This window comes from Narcine bancroftii, chromosome 10, assembly GCF_036971445.1.
Source record: "Narcine bancroftii isolate sNarBan1 chromosome 10, sNarBan1.hap1, whole genome shotgun sequence".
In the NCBI taxonomy this organism is placed as follows: Eukaryota; Metazoa; Chordata; class Chondrichthyes; order Torpediniformes; family Narcinidae; genus Narcine; species Narcine bancroftii.
In genome coordinates, this window is record NC_091478.1 from 75661494 (window position 1) to 75677068 (window position 15575).

At 44.3% G+C, this 15575-nt stretch overlaps 1 protein-coding gene across 6 annotated transcripts in view; it reads right to left on the reverse strand.

The window, feature by feature from the left end:
• plekhg4 (pleckstrin homology domain containing, family G (with RhoGef domain) member 4) overlaps positions 1–15575 on the reverse strand; it is a 193918-nt gene that overhangs the window by 137155 nt on the left and 41188 nt on the right. The window lies entirely within an intron of this gene.

Consider the following 15575-nt stretch of genomic DNA (forward strand, 5'->3'; position numbering starts at 1 on the left):
AAAACACTGTTAATAGACATCAGTAAATACTTTTGATAGAAAATTAATAATTTTATGGGAAAGAGCAGACACATCATCTTTTCTGTTGAATGCTCAACTGGCAAAAAATGTTAATAGTAAAATCTGAGAAAATAAAGAACCTTGTTCTTGCCATGCAACCCAATGCATAGCTTGTGCTCTGGAAATTCTTGATATTGCACTAAGTAAATGAGAGCTCAAATAATTATCTACTGTTATTCAGGTCTGAGAATGGACTGCAATACCTTCCATGTTTAAAGAGTTTTCCAATAAGGTTTTCTATTTCAGATAAGCAGGTATAGCTGTCCAAATACTTGCATCAAATCCAATCACAAAACAATGAAGTAACTGACTAAAGAAGTTAAAAAGCTTCCATCATTTACTATGCTTCATGGAAGAAGTTTGAATGTGATGGTAATTGATTTGAATGAAATTATAATCTCAAGTATATTATGGATCATTGGTGGAAGCATGACTATTCGTGTAAAAATGTCAGATTTTTCCTTTCTTTGTTCATGAGATGTGGATGTCTTCATTTATTGTCCATCCCAAATTTCCCCAGAACTAAACAGGCAGTTAAGAATGATCACAACATCTGAGTAAATTCGTGAACCATTTGGACATTTCCAACAATCTGGTAGCTTGTTAATTATGCTTACTGACAGCAGCTTTTGCTTTGTTTGAATTATAATTTTTATTTAATTATTAGCATTAAATTAATTAGTTGCCATAGTTTCCTGCATTAATTGCCAAGAGGTCAAGCAGTTAGTCAATGAAATGAATCACTTTGTAATCAAACCGTACAGATTGCACAGTACCATTTCAGTGCAGTATTGAACCATTCTGCAGATTTTTTCACAGGAGTGAAAGGCTGATTAAAACAATTTCCACAATATAATTAATATCTTGTCTTCAAAAACAAAACCCCTGCAAAAATACCCATTGTTCTAATCACCATAAACAACAGTTTAAAAACTTTTGTGAATTAATGTTGAGCAATTTTCTTCTATATTTTATATTTCAGTTTGTGAGTTTGAAATTAAGTCAACAAGACATCATGCTATCCCACTGTTTAACTGAGTATTGCTTATAAGTTAACACCAAGGCCACAATTTCACCTCTGTAGTGACTACTTTCTATTATACAGGTCCTTATCCCTTTATCTGTGATCCTGAAAACCAAACTTTTTTTAAAACTGCATGTTCCTTCAGTGTTCTTGAGAGAGCGAGGAGAGAACGCAGCTCAGGCAGGGAGCAAGGAGGGAGCAGCAGTGTGACTCAGGCAGGCGAGCGAGGAGAGACTGAGGAGAGAACACTGCTCGAGTGGATGAGTGAGGAGAAAGCAGCAGCGCAACTTAGGCAGGCGAGAGGGGAGAGAATGAGGCTCAAAGAGTGTGGAGGCCCACAGGGGCAAAGAGAGTTGGAACCCGCTGAGCCGCCGGGGTAGAGGGTGAAGGGACCCGGGTACTGAGCTCATGGCCAGGGAGGGAGGAGAGGTGAGCAAGCACTGAGGAGAAGGTGGTGCTGGAGGGAGAGAAGCCGAGGGGATGATGGGGAGTGGCTGAGGTCGAGTGGCAGCAAGAGGCAGGCCCGAGGGAGGAGCAGGTGATGGGAAGCTGCCCAGTAGCAAAGCTGGTGCAGAGGACCCAGATGATAGGAAGCAGCCCAATGGCAGCCAAACCAGGCTGGAAAGAGGCAGACAAGAGCATGATGGAGCCCAGCAGGGTGAGCCTCTTTTTGTTTTAATGCAGGATCAGTGGCCATCTTTGTTACCCATAATCCCCCATGCAGCTAGAACTGCTCTGGGAAATGCAGAGCTGGCTTCAATGTGGCGTATTCCATAGAAAGGTCTTATGTGTTGCACAAATCTGTACCGCCACCATTTTATTTCCATAATCTGGAATACTCTGAATGCTGAGAAGTGTCTGGTCCCAAGGATCTCAGATAAAAGAATGAACACCTGGTAAAAGAATTTTGTTGACTATGAATCGTTTTTTTTTTTTATTTTTTATTTTTCACACCATAAATCACATTAGCCACGATACACACTTTTTCTTTTTCACACATATACAGAGACTTTTTCTCCCCCCCCCTCCTCCCAAGCCACCCCCCCACCCCCCCCCCCTCCCATCCATTTTAGGTATACAATCTAGGTTACATTAAACCAGTCAGACAATGTTGTCATTCAACAAAAATACACCAGAAATTCTACTGAGTCCATTCTTTTCTTTCCTTCTCCTTCCATCAACTTAGGTAATGATTGTCCCCGGTAGGTTTCGCTATTGTATTTAATGTAAGGCTCCCATATTTGTTCGAATATTTCAATATTATTTCTTAAACTATATGTAATTTTTTCTAATGGAATACATTTATTCATTTCTATATACCATTGTTGTATTTTCAGATTATCTTCCATTTTCCAGGTTGACATAATACATTTTTTTGCTACGGCTAGAGCTATCTTAACAAATCTTTTTTGTGCATCCTCGACTATGAATCGTTCAAGCGAATTCATACTAGAGTTAAATTGAGTTTTCCAAAGTTTGTTAAACATTGTTAACATTATTATGTTGTTAAATGTTGCTACAAGTTGTTAAAGGGTCAATAGAAAATGTCGGAAAAAGTTTTTAACCATCCATTTTGGAGGAAAAAAGAAACTAAAAATCTTATCTCCCAAGCAGCAGAGAAAACTAATTACGATCCTGAAGCAAAGATGTTGCTCAAAGACAGCATAAAAATGTTAAAACAAAAAGCACAACCATACAAATGGCAAGCATGAAACATATTTTAACCCCTACAACATCAGACCCCGGCCAGGTTCTTCTGGAGCAGGTAATAGCCGATATAATTAATGGGTTTTGGATATTGTGAAGCTAGCAAAAGATTTAAAGATTTAGTGAGGATTCTGAATTAATGAGTTTGTACTACATAGAGAAATATTTGAGTTGTTTGAACTTATTGTGACTAATAAATATAGTTAAAAGGTAAAGTTAATATCTCGATATTTAATTGGCAACAAATCTGTCTCTCACACAAAATCTTATGGATTTCAAGGGCACCACCAGTCCAGTTTCTTCAATTACTCTTTAAAGCTATATTCATAAACTAAAGAATTAATCCTGAAAATCGTTTCTGCACCAAATAAAAATTAATACATCCTTTTTTTCAGGTATAGAGACCAAAATTACAGTGTTCCAAATGTGGTTTCATCAAATCCCAGTACAATCTTAGCAAGACTTCCCTACTATTGCATCCCTCCCCACATATAATGTTTCAAAATACCTAGATGTTTCCAAATTGTTAAATTAACCTACAAGTTTAATTTCTGAACCCTTTATAAATGGATCAACTAATAAACAAATATTTGCTAGCTTCTCAATACTTGATTAAAAGAAAACTTTGCTCTCTATTCTTTTGAATAAAGTGTAAAATCTCACGTAGTCCTTGACTACATTTGATTTGGCACATTCTTGCCCATGGATTTTTGCTCATTATTTGTCACTTCATCATATGATATACAGTACTGCAAACATACATTACATTTCCATCCCAATCATTAATGGAAAATATGAAAAGGTAATCTATTGATTCCCAGAGCATGCTACAAGTGTTAATCTGCCAATTTGAAAAGGTATAATTGATTCCTTGTGTTTTAATTGTAAACCATTCATTCCAAAAAACCTAGAAACATTAAGCCAGTACCAATGTTCACCGCCTTACGTACAACCTCTCACATAATATTGCAGATGAGTTGCATTGAGAATGAATGACAGTTGTATCCAATTTAGAGGTGGGATTTTAACACAAAATAATTTTTTTTTAAATTTAATTTAGTGAACGTTAAGGTAACAGGCCCTTTCAGCCCACAAGCCCGTTCTGCCCAATTACACCCAATTAACCTACAACCCCTGTACATTTTGAGAGGTGGGAGGAAACTGGAGCACCCAGAGGAAACTCACGCAGACACAGGGAGAATGTATAAACTCCTTACAGACAGCGTCAGATTCACTCAGGTCAGTGGTGCTGTAACTACGTTGCGCTAAGATACAAAGAGGCTTTAAGCAGAGTTTTTTTTAAATGGTGAGAGATTCGGTGGTGTTGCTGTACAAAGTGCTCCTGATGGCCTTGTACACAAGCCACACAAAAAAAGCCAAATTTCAGGTATAACAAGCAATTGGTAATATGTTAATGTTTACAAATGGGAGGATTGAAACACAAAAGTAAATCTTTGTACAATTGCATAGAGCCTGGTAAAGCTGCACCTTGACTACTGTGGAGAGTTTTTGTCACCTATCAAAGAATGGATCCACTTGCCAGAGGGAGAGTAATTTATCAGACTGGTTCCAAAGATGGCCATTTTGCCATAGAATATTGGCATATAGAATACCCACTATTCTCAAGGGCAGCCATTCTTAACCATTTTTTTAGTTATGGTCTCCTTAGGACTCTGCTCAAAGTTTATGGGCCCCTTGCCTGTGAAACAGTCAAGTTTAGTTGGTTTCTTCCATACTTCGACTGACTACATAAAAAACAAGAAATACTGATGTTTCTGTCTGGTGAAAACAACTCTGAGCAATAACATTGTGGCTTTATGATTCCAGAAAAAAAGAGACAAATAGAAAATCACTTATTGAATATGTAGGAAAGAAGAAAACATGAGCATACATATTACAAACAATTAAGAAATGAATCTTCGAGTGCAATACTTAGCCTCAACTGAGGTGAGGAATATCCTCTCCAGGGTGAACCCACATAAAGCAGCAGGAGCAGATAACATTACAGTCAGGTGCTGAGGGCTGTGTGGACCAGCTGACTGAGGTCTAAATGGATATGCTCATTATCTCACTCCAACAGTCCACTGTCCCCACAGGATTCAAGGCAGTATACATTAACCTGGTACCTAAGAAACAACAGTATCTGGATTAAATGACTACTATCCAGTGGCACTGACTTCCACGATCATGAAGTGCTTTGAACGACTGTTAATGGCGTGCATCAAAATGCACCTACCAGTGACAATGGACCCATTCCAGTTTGTCTAATGACCAAACTGATCCACAGACGATGTAATAGCCCTGAATTTCCACTCTGTCCTCACCCTGAAGAAGGATGGTTCATATGCCAGGCTGTTGTTCATTAATTTCAGTTTGGTGTTCCAACACAATTGTACCATAAATGGCAGGGGATCAGAGTTCCTCTCTGCAACTGGATCCCAGACTTCAGATCCCTTTATTGTCATGTCATAGAACAGAATGTAATATTACATGAAATTGCTTTCTGCCTGCCATAAGGCAAAGAGTTGCCATTAGTGTTGCCTGGCAGCAACAGTAAAAAAGAAAGAGAAGTAAAAGAGAGTCCCTTTAAATTTAGTGGGTATCCACAAATTTTCCTGCAGTGCTCTTGTAGCCCCTGCAGCCACACTGACCCGTTTGATTTGTTGACAACCTGAACTCCAACTCCAAACCTCCAATCGCATCAGGAGGCCTTCAGCCCTTTCTTGATTGAAAGACCAATCTGTAGCAAAAACTTAAGCCGCATCACACTGAGGACTGGAGTATCTCAGGGTTGAGAGCTCAGCCTGCTACTGTTCATGGTGCTAGCTTGTGTCTGTATTACCTGGTTCAGCTTCAGCAGAATTATCACATTGGTGGATGACACAACAGAAGTTGGCCTCATTGACAACAATGATGAATCGGTTTTCAGGGCAGATGTTGAAAGGCTTGTACAGTAGTGCAAGAGCAACAACCTGAGTCTCAATGTGGACAAGACAAAGGAGTTGACTGTGGACTATTCCCCACATCCTAACAATGACTGTCATAGAGAGAGTGGGAAGCACAAATTTCACATGCATCCATTTAAAGGACAATCTAACCTGGGCCCACAACACCTCCTCAATAGTCATCAACAGCGTCTACACTTCCCAAGGAGGTTGAGGAGGGCAAGGGCTACCAGGTATTGTTCTAACAATATTCTACATGAGCACAATAGAGTGTCCTGGCTGGCTATATCATAGTGTGGTAAGGTAGATGCAAAGCATCAGATTGGATGTCAGTACAGAATGTGACAAAAACTGCTGAGAAGATCACTGACTGGGATCTTCCTTCCCTCTATCGACAATATAAGTTCAAGTTTGATTGTAACCTGATGAAACAGTGTTTTCCAGTCTTTATACCATGATCCCAGTAGATCACATTGATTGGGATGAGATGAGGAGGGGGGGGGGGGGGAGTGATCCTCTCTAACATCTTATAATCCTATGAAACCTCCTCTGATCCAATGCTTTACACCAACCATTCCACACTGTCATGCAACTGGCCAAGACATTTTTGTTAGAGCCCCTGCAGCTAGAGTTGATAATGGTGGCTAGTAGCCTTGCCCTCTTAAGTCTTCTCAGGAAGTGCAATTGTGCCTTCCTCACAAGTGATGTAATGTTGACTCCAAGGAACTTGGTACTCTCCACTGCCGAGATATCAGGGAGCAGTGCTTAAAGAGGGCTCAGAGAATCACTGAGGACTCTTACCGTCCAGCCTACAGTGTCATTGAGACACTAACTTCAAGGAAGTGGTATAGAAGCATAAAAAACCAGGACTGTCATGCTGTGGATGATGTGACTGTTGAACAATCCCACAAATCTGCAAATTATTTTTATAATATTTGTTTTTTATGGTGTACCGAGCATCTATGTGTGTGAGCAGAGATACGCTGTTTCGTCGGGTTGATGACAATAAACAAAGTTGAAGGACTTGTACACAGTGAGTCATTAGGGAACCGTAAGCATAAACTCGAGGATGTGAATATTTAGTCAAAAGAACTTTAAAAAATAATTATTTAAAAATGAACATTTTAGTGAACTTGATGTTCTTCAGCAAGTTTTTGATGTCAGGCTCCAAATTGGATAAGTGATATTTGAAGGATACCTCTTGTTGTGATATGAAGTCTGACCCGGGAATTTTTTTTAATAAAACTACCTTGCTGAATCAACATTCAACTAAGAATGTTGAGGGAAAGGCAATTAAAATATTTTGGCATTTTCCCAATTTTGGAAATATATTCAGCAGATCTTTTGAACCCAAAAAATTCTTTTTTTAAATTGTATCACTCTGAAGAGCAATCAAACTCTCTTGAATTTTTGCATCAACATCAGTGGGTTGTTCATCACATTGATCTGTTATCAAATACAAGATATTCAGATTTAACAGGTCATTAATTTTTTTCCTGCAGATATATGTGTACTTGCTTTAGAATTTTCACAAAAAGTAATATCATCATCCTTCAGAGACGCTAGGCTCGTGTTCAAATTTGGAAATTGCAAAAATTCCAGATCTAATGTTGCTCCAATAGAATTTGAGCTTTTCCTTACTATCAACTAAGTTCTTGTGTTTAGACTGCAAGGTCTCATTCAATAAATTCAATTTGTCAAAGATATCTACAAGATAAAATATGTCAACCTTTGCATCAATGAGTTTTTCCTCCATGGCCGTTGTGAGAAAGAAAGGAAACAATCATGTCCTAGAGGGTAATAAAACAACAAAGAGAGTTTCCTTGGGCCATCCACCTCACCTCAGAATGCAGGAGCAACATCTGGAAATGTTTGGCATTTTTTCCCCACACAGCTCCCGGCATATATGGTCTTGAAGGGGATGTGATTTAATGAAGTTTACGGTCTTTATGAGAATTGAAAGAGAAGCATTTAAATGTTCTCTTAGGTTTTTAGCCATTAAGTGCTCCCAATGAATGTTGCAATGAACAGTAAGGACCGAAGGTACCTGCATAACATTTTTAAGGCACATATTGTCCAACCAATGAAATGGCACCATCCTTTATGGTCACTTTGAAAAGGAGAATTCAACTTTACCAGTGAGAATCTCTGCAGAAGCTGGTGACCTTGTGACATCGGTTTCAGAGACCAACATAAGGCCAAACCCTTACAAGGTGTCAGGCCCTGATGGCGGACCTGGCAGGAAATTGAAAATCTGTGCCAACCAACCAGCTGGAGTTTTCAATCTCTCAATGCTGCAGTCAGAGGTTCTCACATGCTTCAAAAGGACATCAGTCAAGCCAGTGCCCAAGAGCAGGTGAACTGCCTCAATGACTATTGCCCAGTAACACTCACATCTGCTGTGAAGAAATGCTTTGAGAGAGGGTCGCACCAAAGGGGGACATCTATGGGTATTGTCCCCCCCAAACAAGGTGCTGTTCCCCACCCCCACCCCCTGGCCGTCAGACCAAACCCACTCCCTCCCGTGTTAGGTTGACACATGCTAGTGACTCTCCACCCACCCACCCCCAGCTGCATCACTAGCATGCGTCAAGTGTCAATTGTGTCTAGTGATGCTTGATGCAATAAAAAGAGCAACCACGTGTCCCTTATCAGAGGGGTGGATGGAGCTAACGACAGGTAGCTCTTCTCAAAATTGCTAATGCCCTCCTATAACATGTTGACCCTGATGAGAGGTTGGTCATGGACAGAATTAGCTCGTACCTAAGTAAAGACCTGGAACCCCTGCAATTTGTCTACAGCCACAATGGTTCCACAGCAGATACAATCTCACTAGCTCTCCAATCAGCCATGGATCACCTGGAAAACAGCAACACCTACATCAGGGTATTTTTCAATTACAGTTCAGCTTTCAACTCCATCATCCTCTCAATACTGGTCAGCAAACTTCAAAACCTGGGCCTCTGCACCTCCATTTGCATCTGGATCCTTGACTTCCCCATCGGAAGATGACAGTTAGTGTTGATTGGTAACATCTCCTCCTCACTGACAATCAACACAAGTGCACCACAAGGAAGAGTGCTTAGCCCACTGCTCTACCCTCTCTACACCCAAGACTCTGTGGCCAGGCACAATTCAAATGCCATCAACAAATCTGCCGATGACACCACGGTTGTCAGCAGAACCACAGATTTCAATGAGGAAACTTGGAGGAGTGGGATACATCAGCTAGTTGAGTGGTGTCACAAAAACCTTACACTCAACGTTAGCAAAACTAAGAAAATGATTAGGGACTTCAGGAAGGGGAAAACAGAAGAACATAAACCAGTCCACATTGAGGGGTCAGCAGTGGAGAGGCAAGGAACTTCAAATTCCTGAGTATCGATATCTCTGAAGACTTATCCTGGGGCCATCATGTTGATGCAATCGTGAGGAAAGCTCTCCAGGGGCTACATTTCATTAGGAATTTGAGGAGATTCGATACATCACCCAAGACTCTCAAATTTATACAGGTATACTGTCGAGAGCATTCTGACTGATGGCATTATAGTCTGGTACGTAGGTGCCAGTGCACAGGACAAGAAACACCACAGAGAGTTGTAAACTTGGCCTGCATCCACAGACATTGCCCCTCCCCCCAAGGTGAGGTGCTGTGCCCCTCCAATATGGTCATGGCCTTTGCTCGCCAGACCTGCCCCCACCCCCTCCAGCGCCACCAGTGCGCGTCAAGCGCCACCAGTGCGCGTCAAGCGCCACCAGTGCGGGTCAAGCGCCACCAGTGCGGGTCAAGCGCCACCAGTGCGGGTCAAGCGCCACCAGTGAGGGTCAAGCGCCACCAGTGAGGGTCAAGCGCCACCAGTGAGGGTCAAGCGCCACCAGTGAGGGTCAAGCGCCACCAGTGAGGGTCAAGCGCCACCAGTGAGCGTCAAGCGCCACCAGTGAGCGTCAAGCGCCACCAGTGAGGGTCAAGCGCCACCAGTGAGCGTCAAGCGCCACCAGTGAGCGTCAAGCGCCACCAGTGAGCGTCAAGCGCCACCAGTGAGCGTCAAGCGCCACCAGTGAGCGTCAAGCGCCACCAGTGAGCGTCAAGCGCCACCAGTGAGCGTCAAGCGCCACCAGTGAGCGTCAAGCACCACTAGCAGCTAATGAAGCTGGATGCCATAAAAGCAGCACTCTCGGCACTTACATTGGAGGGGTGGATGATGGTAACAGCAACCCCCAACCCCCTGCTGAGCAAGTTTATGAGCTTAGCACTGTGCCCCCTTCTAACATTCATTTTTGCGCCATCATGGGCATTAGTCTTTACTCCATTAAGAATGTAGCATTTTGGAGCAGCTTGGGGATAACCCCACCAGGGATAGGCTGTACTGGATTGGGTGCTGTGAAATTTCAGGGGTATAAAGGAAATTAGTTGCCTAAGATAAGAAATGGCCAAAGTCGATCAAAAAAAAAACCACATTAATGGGGAAGATAGCAGATCACCAAAGGTTGGAGTTTATGCAAGAAAAAAGGAAAGTGCACATTCCAAAAAAGAATGAAAATTGACAATGAAAAATGAGTCAATTGTGGCTGACGAGGGAAGTTAAAGTAAAAGCAAAAGAGAAGGGCATAGAAGGAAAGAAAAATAAATGGAAAGATGGAGGACTGGGAAACTTAAAAATTTGAAGGAAATAATAAAGAAGGTGATCATGAAGGAAAAGATAAATTATGAAAGGAGGTTAGGAAGTAATATCAAAGAGGATTCTAAAAGCTTTTCAAAAAATATATTACGAGTAAAAAATTGACCAAAGTAGAACCAGAACCAAAATAAAGCAACATTTGAGAAATTGTGATGGGAGACAACTTAATGGCAGAGGAATGAAATGAATATTTTGGGTCAGTCTTCACTGTGGAAGACATTAATAGCATATTGGATCCTCGTGATTTACTCAGAACAGAAGTGAGTGCAGTCAAGTTCATGAGAGAAAAGGTACTTGGGAAGCTAAATTATCTAAGGGTAGATAAGTCTCCTAGACAGGATGGAATGTACCCTCAGGTTCTGAAGGACCTGGATGCAGAGATTGTGGAGGCATTGGTAATGATCTTCCAGAAATCAATATAGTCTGGCATGGTTCCAATGGACTAGAGGATCGCGAATGCCATTCTGCTGTTTAAGAAGGAAGCAAGGGAGCAGAACGGAAATTATAGATCTATTAGCCTGACATTAGTGGTTAGGAAGCTGTTGGGAGTCAATTGTGAAGGAGGAGATTACCAAATACCTGGATATGCATGAAAAGATAGGCCCAAGACCACATGGTTTCCTGAAAGGAAAATAATGCATGACAAATTTATTGCAATTTCTTTAAGAGATCACAAGTAGGATAGAACAGGGGAGTTGCAGTGAATGTCGTTTTTGGATTTTTAAAAGGTCTCTGACAAGGTTGTGGTAAACCACTGTATGTATGTTTAGCTGCCGAGACACGTCCCTTGGCTGACTGTACTTGTGGCTTCTCCCACAGACTCCTAAATAAAGGTGGCTGCCCGTTAGCCCCTTCCCCAGTTCAGTATAGTTCAGCATGGATGTTCCTCCATTCTATTGATAATAAAAGCCTATCAGTTTTACACAACTTCTAGTCTTTTGGAGTTATTGATAATGCATCAATTTTATTAGCAATAAATTTTGATAATGGAGCAAACCCTAAAACAGAGAAGTTGAAAATCGACCCACATTTGCTGGAAGCCTCCAACAACTTCAAACTCTGGCTGTGTTGCTTCAAAGTGTTCCTGCACTTTGTACAAAGACTGTACAACAGGCTTTAATCCACAAAGACTTCCACAGAGCCAGGCTGGCTGTAGCTGCAGCAACTCTGAGTGAGGCCTCAGGAGGCCAGAGCAGGCTTATATCCATGAGGGTGATTGACATCCAACCACATGAGGCTTGATCCCTTCAGGCTGACTGATTGACAGCTGGCCAGGTGTTGTCCTGTCTCCTTACTCCTGCAGGTACAGAGGTTTCCCTCTGGAGTAGGCCAGTGGTGTACCACCACATTCACCCACTTCTTTAAAATTGTCCCGGGAAGCAGGGGGGGGGGGGGGCCGTAACAAAGAATCGTACCCATTATACAAAATACAATATTTACAGATTGAGACAATCCTGCGGTCACTGGGGTCTCCGTGACCGTTGTAGGACTGGCTCCTGGTCGGAGGGGAAGTTGGGGGAGGCTGACGGCAGGGGTCTGTGTGACTGGTGTCGTGCCACGTGGAGGGGTGGGCAAGGGGGCCAGGGTCGAGTTATATTGGATGGGTGGGGGGGCAAGGTTCGTCCCCCAAGTCCAAAGCGGGCCTCTGGTAGTCAAGGAGGTCCTGCGCACCCCATAGCTGCCTGGGGACGGGGATGTATGACCGGTCAGCTTCGTCCTGGGCTGAAGGATGCCGTGGAGTGGTGGGTGGGGTTGCTAGTGCCAGGCCCCTGGTTGAGACTGTGTCCGCCCTGCCACCGCCGAACCTAACATAGGCGTAGTTGTGGTTCGCATGTAGGAGGAAGACCTGCTCGACCAGGGGTTCAGCCTTGTGTATCTGTACGTGTTTACGCAGGAGCACCGGTCCCGGGGACGTGAACCATGCTGGGAGGGACATTCCAGTCGCCGACTTCCTGGGGAATGTGAACAGATGTTCTTGAGGGGTCTTGTTGGTAGCCGTACATAGCAGCGACTGAATGGCATGGAGTGCCTCGGGCAGGACATCCTGCCAGTACTCAACGGCCCACCCTTTCAACTTGAGAGCCAGGAGGACTGCCTTACAGACCACCCCGTTTTCGCGTTCCACTTGCTTCTCGGGTTATAACTCGTCGTGTGGCTAGTCACGATGCCCCTCACCGTCAGGTACTGGCGCAACTCGTCATTCATGAAACTAGACCCCCGGTCTCTGTGGATGAAAGTGGGGTAGCCAAACATAGTGAAGATCTGCCCCAAGGCCCTGATGACGGTGGCCGTGGAGGTGTCCAGGCAATGGATAGTGAAAGGGAAGCGTGAGTACTCATCCACGACCAAGAAGAAGTAGACGTTTCAGTTCAAGGAAGGCAGGGGCCCCTTGAAGTCCATGTTGAGACGCTCGAAGGGCCGAGTGGCCTTTACAACATGGGCCTGGGGTGGGCAGAAGAAACTGGGTTTACACTCCGCGCAGACCCGACAGGCCTCGGTCACGTCCCTGACATCCCTGATGGTATATGGCAGGTTCCGGGACTTAATGAAGTGGTACAACCTGGTGACGCCTGGATGGCAGAGGGACTCATGCAATACCTGCAGCCTGCCGTCGTGCATAGACCCACAGGTCCGAGAGAGGGCATTTAGGGAGTCATTGAACTTCCCGGGGCGGTACTGGATGTCGTAGCTATAGGTTGCCAGCTTGACTCTCCAGCGCAGGATCTTGTGACTTTGACTTTAAGACTTTAAACTCCTGGTGATGTCATAGCTCTGCGCTGCCGTGCTACTGGGGCTGGACTTTCAATGCCACCTTAAACATGTGACAATGGAGTATGATGGCCCCCCCCTCCCCCAACTGTCTGTAACCAGCCGTTTTTAAACTGCCCACGGCTCTGCAAAATATCCCTGGCCTCTTCCCCCAGTTTCCAACCAGCAACCCAAAGATTGACATGGTGCACGATCTGCGGACTCTCAACTCTCAAGATCACCCGCACACCATTGTTCACTAACCTCACCCCTGACTGTAAACCTAATGCCACCAAAGGTAGGCTGTTCAGTGCCGGGGACAGAGCCTTTATAGGTCGGAGGAGCAGCAGCTGCTCAATACGGGGATCATTGATGCCAGTACCAGTCCCTGGAGAGCCAGTGGTGGTGGTGAAGAACGGCAAGAAAAACAGAATGGTCATTGACTACAGTCAGACCATTAAGAGACATACACAGCTGAATGCGTACCCTCTTCCCTAATTCAAAATGGTAAACCAAATCACTCAATATTGGGTATTCTCCACTATTGATCCGAAGTCAGCATACCACCAGCTTCCCATCCACCCAGAGGTCCGCCAACATACTGCTTTTGAGGCAGATGGCTGCCTCAACCATTTCCTGAGGATTCCCTTTGGTGTCACCAATGGGGTCTTGATCTTCCAGCGAGAGATAAATCAAATGGTAGACCAGTATGAGCTGCAGGCCACATTCCTGTATCTAGTCAACATCACCATTTGTGGCCATGACCTGCAGGATCATGACTCCAACCTTGAAAAATTCCTCCAGATTTTTGTATTTATGGTATTTTGTATTATTATTTTAGCTGTCTGGACATGCCCTTTGAATGACTATACCTGTGGCTCCTCCCACAGACTCCTAAATAAAGAAGACTGTCTCACAGCCCCCTCCCCAGTTCAGTACAGTCAACCAGCATGGTCATGCCTGATGTACAATCAATTAACCAAACGACTGAAGTACTGGAACTAAAGACTTTTATTAGCTAGAGATGGACAGCATCTAGAGTTGCTGGCTCACACTGACCTGCAATTGAACTGGGGGCAGAGTTATGGCATGACAGCCTTTATTGGGAATTAAAAGGAAGAGTCATGAGCCGGGCAGTGAGAGCAGGGTCAAACATATTAGGTCAAAGTATTTACATACTTCAACCGGATTCATCCCAACTTTTTTTAAAAGAAGTCCCGGTGGGGGTGTGGTGCAGTCAGGTGCCCTCTTAAGTTCAGTCTGTCTGGCGGCCTCCTTTGCATTGTGACTGACGTTCCTCTGGTGGTGTGATTTCCCCCCGTCGGTTGTGGCTGCTCCTTCTCGGTCGGCCCAGCCGGGGTGCTTGGCTGAGCCGGGGGGGGTGGGTGCATGTGTACCGGTTGGCAGGTTGGCCGAGGAGATGCGAGTAGGGATCTAAGGCCCCAGAGAGCTGGGGGGGTACCTGATTATTGGCTGGAGGGGGAGGGGGGGTGGTCCAGATGCTCCGGAGCATGCCAGGTCCTGGATGCTGGATGCATACTGTGTCCTTGCGTCCATCCAGGAATGCCATGTAGGCATATTGTGGGTTGGCGTGGAGCAGCTGGAACCTCTTGATTAGTGGATCAGACTTATGGGTACCTATTTGTTTCCACGATAGTACTGGCCCAGGGAACATCAGCCATATAGGGAGGGTCATTCCTGACGCTGATCAGGAATATAAAGAGTCTCTCATGAGGTGTCTTGTTGATGGCTGTACCCAGGAGGGACTGATAGCATGGAGGGCCTCTGGGAGGACTTCTTGCAAGTGGGGGATAGGGAGGTCCTTGGACTTTATGCACCCTTGGCCAGTAGTACTGCCTTCCAGACTCTGCCATTCTCCTGCTCCACCTTGCTGTTCCCTTTGGGATTATAGCTTGTGGTATGGCTAGAGGCAATGCCCTTGGATAGCAGAAATTGGTGCAGCTCGTTGTTCATGAAGGATGACCCGTCACTGTGGATGTAGCAGGGGTATCTGAAAATGGTGAACAGGTTGTTCAGAGCCTTTATGATAGTGGCTGCGGTCATGTCCGGGCGGGGGATAGTGAGTACTCATCGATGATAGAGTAACCTGTCAGGCTGGTAGAAGCGCAGTTTGCACAACGTGCAGACCCAGCAATTTTTGATCAGCATCCTGATGTCGTCAATGGAATAGGGGAGGTTACGGGCCTTGATGAAATGAAAAAAAACAGGTGATCCTGGGGTGGCAGAGGCCATCGTTCAGTCAGTCCATGTGTGCACTGGCACATTTCCCCCGACCCAGGGTATCAGGAGGTTCATTGAGCTTACTGAGACAATACAGTATATGTCATAATTGTAGGTGGAGAGCTCGATTCTCCACCTCAGGATTTTGCCCTGCTGCTGGTTGTTAAACAT